The following is an 8,337-nucleotide window of genomic DNA, read 5'->3' as shown; positions in this document are numbered from 1 at the left end:
ACAGTGATACAGTGATGAGCGCTGTGTTGGGAAGGGAAGGGAAGGGAAGGGAAGGGAAGGGAAGGGAAGGGAAGGGAAGGGAAGGGAAGGGAAGGGAAGGGAAGGGAAGGGAAGGGAAGGGAAGGGAAGGGAAGGGAAGGGAAGGGAAGGGAAGGGAAGGGAAGGGAAGGGAAGGGAAGGGAAGGGAAGGGAAGGGAAGGGAAGGGAAGGGAAGGGAAGGGAAGGGAAGGGAAGGGAAGGGAAGGGAAGGGAAGGGAAGGGAAGGGAAGGGAAGGGAAGGGAAGGGAAGGGAAGGGAAGATGGCCTGTAAGGAAATGGAAAACATCTAGGTAAAAAAGGATAGGAGAAAATGATATGATAAAATTCTGATACTTAAAATGAAGAGTGAAAAATAGCTGTAAAGATTAGATTCCTCTCCTCCTTTTAAATAAAGACCTTGGTTTAATTTTGCCTTGCTTTTAAATAACCTGGGTTAAAACCAATATAATCCTAATTGACTATGAAATTGCATTTTCCAAGCAAACACCACTGTAGTAACAGCTGCTTTTAGAAAATGTATGTGCCTGCAGTAGCATGTACCTGCTATGCAGCTCTAGTGGCAGTGATCTAACAGGAAAGCCACCGTGGAGTGAGAGCAGATGGTAAGACAGAAATAGAGAGTTTCTGCCATTTCTTTTTAAATAAAGAACAACCTGGGGGGTGAGGGAGGGCAGAGGAAAAAAAATAAGAAAAGGAGAAGTGCAGAGGAAACAACAAAAAAAAATGAGAGCAAAGCATATGCAACTTGAAATTAATGTAAGACATAATGATCTGCACACAATTAAAACTTTCCCTAGCATGGACTTCAAAGGCATACTCTGCTTTTTGCAGTTTGCATGTGTCTGTTAGCACGGGTTTCTTCATTCAGTGACTGTTCATCAGTTTGACTCTTCAGGCGACATCCTATGGCTTTAGTACCCAATATCTGAAATGAGAAAACACTACGTCTTGCTTTTAACTTGTAAGGTTCCTCTCACCCTGCTTCCCCTGTTAGGCAGTTTTCACACTCAAGTTTCTCTCCCACAAGAGGTGCTGCTGTAAAAGGATTTAAAATGTTTCCTATACAACCACGGCCTGAATATATATCATCCCTCACACACCAGCAGTGATACGGTGTTGCCCCATAAAGGAATGCAGCCCACGTAGGACCAAAAAGCCCAGAATGAATTCAAAAGTCAAAGACAAACCTCCTCTGAGGTGTCATGACCTTATCTTCTTAAATCTTGTTGGTTTGCCTTCTCTTGAGGGAGAGGACGCCCCTGACCACATCCTCTTGTTTTTATAGTTACTTTTTAAAGTGTCCAGTGACCACTGAGCCCCGAGGAATCCCAACTACAACCAAAACCACACCATGACTGCCGTCCATGTGAGCATAGCGAGGACAACTCACCGAGGCATCTGGCACAGCACCAGCATGATTCGTCTTGTTTGGTGAACTCCACAAAGGGCTTGGGTGTCTCTCGGCCACAGAGTCACGTCCGAAAATAAGATCGAATTAAAAGGTTCAGGGCTGATGCCAACCTGTGCCAAAGTGATAGTCAAACTACTCCAGCTACCTGCAATCACCTTAAAATACTACAAAATAAAGGAGACAAGATGCAGGCAAGCTGCATCCTAATCTCCATCACTTTCCCCACTTCATTTATTTAAGCAATAAATTCCTTAAGTTGCTACTGGAATCCTTTCTCTGGGCACCAAAACTAATTGATCCCTCTGCAAATGGGTAGTGCTGTTCCAGAGGAATTGCAAACATGGTGCTTGTCAGCTCATTTGATAGCACTTGATATATATGGCAAAGCCTCTCGACTTTGTGATCAAAGATGCACTGACACTTAGCCAAATGAAAGCCCTCTTAGAAGTACAGGGGAAATATGTCCAAGGATCTTAGCAAGAATATGAAAATTATTCTGAGTTTATTAATTCTCCAAGTTGGCACTCAGTCGAACATCTTTCACAGGTACCTTCCCATCACACATTACAAAGATGCCTCTTCTTTGCTTTCACCTTCCCCTCAACAACAGCCTTCTTGGCAGAAAACAGAGTGTAAAACATGAATCCCATCACACAGTGAATGCAAATCAGGAAAAAGGCATTGTCCCTGCTGGCCGTCATGTCACAACTTCCAAGAAGTCCCAGGAACAACATCATTTTGAGGCCAAGAATTGTTAAATGATTAAAACTCAACCCGATGCACCGTGCAGCAGAAGCAGCCTCTGCGGAAATTTCACGAAGGTTATCCTTTGAAAATGCTAATCAAAAGAAAAATGATTCGCTTTGGTACCAGCCACTCTTTAAAATAACAAAGAGCTTGCTCATTTGGGTTGCAAGACTATTTGTCTAAAGACAGGAAGAACATAGGTTTAGCATAATGATGAGGTCACGTTGTCAGAAGTGAGCCCCGATGAACACGTCCCGAGGGGCCACCACCATACGGCAAAGGAAATAACCACCATGCTGGACTGCAGGGATTATTTTTTTACTCTGCAAACGGCACTCGTCACTTCTCATCAGTCAAAAATACGGTGCTTTTTCACAACTGAGCAGTACGTGGCTTTTGCTTTGCAGAGTCCATACCCCTCTCTAAAACCCACTGAATTATAGGTTCTGATAGGCAGTACACCAGATACATGTACATTATTTCAGCTAAATGTTGTTGGTTGGGAGATCCAAGAATCTAGATGAGAAAAAAAAATCCAAAACAGAGAAAACACTATCCTTGTTTTCTAGTAGTTCTGCAAGAACTTCCCAACTTTCTGTATGTTTGTTGTTTGTAAAGCTGCCACCAATGACTGGAAGGGAAAGAAAACCCAAAGAAAGAAAACTGATGCATCAGAGCCTGACCAACATTCAGAAGTTGCTGTGGAAAGCATGGGTTTGTGATTTGTTAGGATGTGCCTACAGAGGCACAAAACAGTCACAGCCTAACTTCACTCATTGCCTAAGAAGGGAAAGCAGGTTTAAGTGCAAACCTATTAAAATATGAAAAAGTACTAGTGCACAAAAAAGTATTGCTGGGAGAGTGCAGTCCTCATAAATACATCTCTGCAGAGGTGAAGCAGCGTCAGCTCAAGTTGCAGGTTGTCCTGATCTCCATTCCTGGAGATACTCAAAAGTTGTCTCAACAGAACCTGAACAACTTGCTTTGAGCAGCAGCTTAAACTAGAGACCTCCAGAGGCCCCTTCCCATCCACGTCAACTTGTGACTCTCTTAAGACAGCTTGGAGCACAGGCAGAACTGATTGCAAGCACCTGCACTTCTGCAGATACCCCTGTTGTACAGCAGAAGAGACCTAGAGAAGAAGGTGCCATTTGAAACAAGAAAACACTCACTAATTAACCCTTCTGATGCCACTTGAGCAAGGTAGGCATTAGCTGTACTTCACAGTTCAGGGAACTGAGTCACAGAGGGATTGCTAATGTACCCAGACCCACCCAGTAAATCAATGGACAGCCTCAGGTCCCAGGGTGTTTCAGTCAGTGACCTCGCCCTCACTTTGTTATTCCACGATATTTCTCAGAAGAATTGGGGATTATCAGAATATGCCAGTTAAACAGAAAGTGGTTCCTATTTTGACCTCACTCAAAAGAGTTCTTTGAAGTGATTAATTTGTTTGTGCATTGTAATTTCATTTACACACAGTTCAAAGGTGGAACCTTCTCCTCTTCTATGGAAGCAATTAGAGCCTGTGCTTTTTCCCAATTAAGTGACCCCCTGTCTTCTTCTAAGGGGTTGTAAACCAGAATTAAGATGATTCTGGGGAAAAAAAATAAATCTATAATAGTAATTCGTGCTAGTTGGCCCCTGATAAGGCACTGAATTCAGATGATGAAGTGAATTCTTCTATCAAAGGATCTTATTCAGCTGAGGTGTGGGAATACCCTTCTGTGATAAAAGCACATATTAGTCAAGAAATAGCTTTCAAGGATGGCTGCTGCCAACCAGCGTAAATCAAGGGCTGCAATTGATTAACTAATTTAAACACTAAAGACAGCTTTGGTTGCTATGGCAATAAAAGAAAGGTCGAAACCCTGATGACCTTGGAGGCTCATGATCCTCTGGAGATCTCAGAAACTAAAGTCTGGAAATATATTAAAAGATATAATGCTAGCCAGATTGCTTCGTAATGGCTTGACTGTTTTGTCAGCTGGAAGGCAGACTTCGCAGCACGTTTCGCACTAGTCTCCAGTGTGCAGATAGCTCTGACTGTCTGATATCTATTCAGCTCAAAAATCAGCTGGGACATCTGAGAGCCTGAAACATTTTCTTTGAGCTACATTGTTGGCCTGTAACTCTCAAATATCAGTTCCTTTTTAAATCGAGTACTTCATTAGCAAGTTCTTATCACTAAGTTAGCTTTCTGGGTAGCTGCTCCTAAATTCATTGTACTTTTCATCCTACGTACCCCTTAGAGATTTGATTCAGAGACTTCTGATGCATAAAAAGCCAGGCTAGAAAGTGGCAGTAGTGCCGAGCCTGAACACCCCAGGAGAAAGGAACACAGCCCATGGAGTGCAGTGGACCTCCGACTTGCACCACCAGAGGATGTGGCCAGGGATGCTTCTGAACTACCCGACCAAATGTTACACCCAACTGCTGTTTAATCTCAGCTGTCCTCAGCAAAATATCATTAGCATCCTTCTCCACTTATGTTTCTTACCCTGAGAGCAGCAGGGAACTTAGAGACTCTGCCTGCATCAGGTCTGAATTCAGCTGTCATGTTTTATTAACAGGCATCTGTGAGAAGCAAGCAAAAATAAGCTGACTGCGTGACCACAACAGCCTTATTGTGTAGAGCATTTGCCAAAAATGCCTCATGTTTCAATAATCGCACAGGCTGGTCAATTAGCCCTTTTTTTCTGAAAATGTGCTCTTTTATTTCAAGACATAAAAAATATTCATATGTGTTTGAGGACAAAACCTGATTTCTTTTGTCAACATGGTAGGCAGCTTTTCTGAAAACAGGATCACTACTGTGCAGAAGGGCCTCACTGTTTCAAAATAAATGCTGTTTCCAAGTGAAAAGCCTCAAAACATCAAGATTATTTTATCCCACGTTGCATTCATAAAGCTTCAGATTACATTCCAATCTCACTTTCTAGAAAATATCTAAGCATGCTTTCCTCAGTTTTTAATTAAGATGTTTATCTATAATTGGCATTACATTAGCATTGTATTGTACGTTAACCAGGGTAGCATCCACACTTGTTCTACTTTAAAACCACAGCCACCAAAATTACCACTGCAGCTGCAAACTGGCAAAAATCCTGGAGCGAATAGATTCTTGAGCACTTCATATGTCTTTAGATTAGCCATTTTCGCTTATTTGTCTGTTTATAGGGTTTAAAATATTTTATGACCTGGTCAATAAATTGGAGGTGCATTTCCTACCCATCAAGGCATTTTGCAGACTCCAGGAAACCCACAGAAAAAGTTGGTTTTGCTTAGACACCACAAAGGAAAGCAGGAGGAAAAGGAATCAGTCAGCTTGTTGGCTTAAGGAGGGTCATAAGCTGGAGGATCCGAGGACAATGCTTGAAGTTTTGTGTGACAATGACATTCCAGGCAGTGTCTGCTTCACCTTCATCAGGGCAGGAATAGGTCAGCAGAGAGCATCAGCTCAGCTGCAGCAGTCCCTTACTTTGCTGAATAAAAAAGCATTCAGTTGCTTGGCTTTACTTTTCCTAACAAGAGCCCACTCTGGGAAAGCTCTATGGGATATCAGGCTCATTCAAATAAAAAATATTTCAATTGCCACATATCTTTATCCTCTCTTTTTTTTCTGCCCTGCATCCATGAAAGCTTTTGTGACAGCTACATGCTGTTTATTTATGTGAGAGCAGATTACGGCCCACTTGGGAATGCCAGTCTTGATGCACAGAGCTCCCTCTGCACTGCTCCAGCAACAGCAGAGGGACGCATCCTTCTGCTATAAAACTGGAGGGTGCTGGGGAGGGTTTGGCCTATAAGCTTCATAGCTCTCAACATAGCCTTGGACCTTACTGCATGGCATGGATATGTTATAAATCTCCACCTCTATTCACAGGAGAAACGTGGTCACTGAAGAAATGAAGTTTTCTCTGGTATCCACCCAGATATCCACTTCTTTGCCTCCTGGAAAAGAGGGTTTCTGAAGATGAACAGTAGGTGCTTTCTTCACCGTGAAAGCTGAAATTTTCACCAGGAAAAGTGCCAAACAGGAAAGTCATGGAGAGCTTGGTCCCTACATTACCCGTCCTCTTCCAAGTTCCCAGCTGCTGTTCCTCCTCTCTTTGGCACTTCATAACCCCCAGCTGAAAAATAAAAATAGCCTCTGGGTCTTTTCTACAACATTTCTAAATCTTGTTTCCCATCGGAAGGATACATCAGTAGGATAGGGTTAACAGCCACATTCAATGGTGCAGTATGTCATCCTTGTGAGTAAATGTGTCAACAATATCGGGGATATAATGATTGAAAATATCCACAAGCCATCAGTGGACCTCATCACAGTATTGTAGTACTTAAAGGGTGGCAAAGGAGAGGGTGGAGGCTCTGTCTTCACAAACAGCCCCATGGAGAAGACAAGGGGTAAGGGGTACAGGCCACACCGAGAAAGGTTTCCTCTTGATAGAAGAATGACATTTTTTACAACAGTGAGAACAACCCATCGCTGGAACAACCTCCCTAGGGACACGGTAGAAGACCTATCACTGGAAGCTTTCAAGATGCAATTGCACAGGGTGCCAGATAACCTCACCGAGGCTCCCTTTTCCCACAAAAGATCAAACCTGATGATCTTTCAAGGTCCCTTCCAACCTGGGCTGATCTACGATTCTATGAACTGCCTCTCCTTAGCATTCACACTCCTCTGCTTTTCCCCACCCATACTTCTTTCTTTCTCTTGCCTTCATTCTCCTCCCGACACCAGATGACATCCCACTACACCACCCCGGGGGCCATGTGCTCCCCTCTTGGCAATAACGCTCCTGGGTTTCCCTCTGTGGTTACATGGCACATGCCCAAGGTTTACAACGGAGGAATGTTAATAGGAAAACCTTATTGAACCAGGCACACGTTTAGCAGATTTTCCACTCCAGGCTGACGGAGCACGGGCCGTCGATGGGGGCTCATCGATCGCTGGGCTCTCTGAGCGCGGCACAGTTTATCTCCTCACACCAATTCACCACAGCGAGCAGCAGCCGCTGCAGCAGTGCCTGTGCTAACTGGTACTTGATGTGCGCTCCCGGCCTTTTTTACAACCCTGCTCTTGTGCGCTCTGCATCTTGTGGCTGTGAAAGTGCCATAAAGGCTTTAAACAGAATGGTTTTACAAAATAAAGGGTGAGCTTGCATACCTTTTTACAGCCCTTGTGATTTTTCTCAGGCTTTTCCTTAAAATACATTTGTCCACTGTAACTGTTAATCTGTAGGTTACTGAGTTTCATTGGTCATCATTTAATTCATTTGACCTAATATCAGATAGGCCTTTCCTTTGCACCCAATTCCATGAGGGAGTCACCTGAGGGCCAAATCCAGCTTGCAATCCCAGCTGAGCCCATGTCCCTTCTGTGGTGGCCCAGAGGGGACAGGCATTCACAGCCACCGCTATGCCCACGCCTGGTTAAGTGCTTGAGGAAATTGGTGACCACATCTTTGTGGCCCTCCAAATGATGGCCAAATGATTTGGCCCTCCCAAACCATGATTTCACCTGAAGCACTTCAGATGATGAGAACATCTAGAGCAGTGAAAAACTGAAACAAGCTTCAGCTTACTCCTTCCTCTGGAAATACCAGCTCAGCAGTGCAGAGTACTTCCACAACGTCCCAGAGATGCCAGATCCCAGCAGCTCACGAAATCCCTGAAGCTCTGTGCTGGTCGAAACACAGTGAGCAGTGTTACCCTGGTGTTTTCAGCACAGGAAAGGGCAAGGCCCATGGGCAAGGAATGTCCAGCTCATGTCTCACACACCTTTCTCTGAGTCATCTCTATGAGGCCAAGATGGGATGGCACCCTTAGCTTGGGACCAACAAGATGTGTCCCACAGGGCAGAAGAGGAAGCACTGAGGAACTGGGGGACAGGAGAAGTGTTACAATGTAGGGAGCAGGTTGACTATTTGGCCTGGGCTCTGGCTTTAATGGGGCAGCTGAGTATTTTCAAAGCATATTTCATTTTTTGCAGTTTTCTTCCCCTCTGGTTCTTTTGTATCCTGTGTGGAAAGGTTAAAAATAGCATTTATTACCATGGATCAACTGATCATTTTTATTTGGCAAACATTGTCTTCTCGGTTCCAGAAGGGAGCAATATGCATTTGTTTGCA

At 44.0% G+C, this 8,337-nt stretch overlaps 1 protein-coding gene across 1 annotated transcript in view; it reads right to left on the bottom strand.

Annotated features, from left to right (window-relative positions):
- Positions 1-8,337, bottom strand: part of LHFPL6 (LHFPL tetraspan subfamily member 6) — a 140,656-nt gene that overhangs the window by 55,583 nt on the left and 76,736 nt on the right. The window lies entirely within an intron of this gene.

Source organism: Anser anser, assembly GCF_964211835.1.
Source record: "Anser anser genome assembly, chromosome: 1".
Classification (NCBI taxonomy): Eukaryota; Metazoa; Chordata; class Aves; order Anseriformes; family Anatidae; genus Anser; species Anser anser.
Note: the sequence above shows the minus strand (reverse complement) of the source record. Positions and strands in the feature narration are given on the sequence as shown.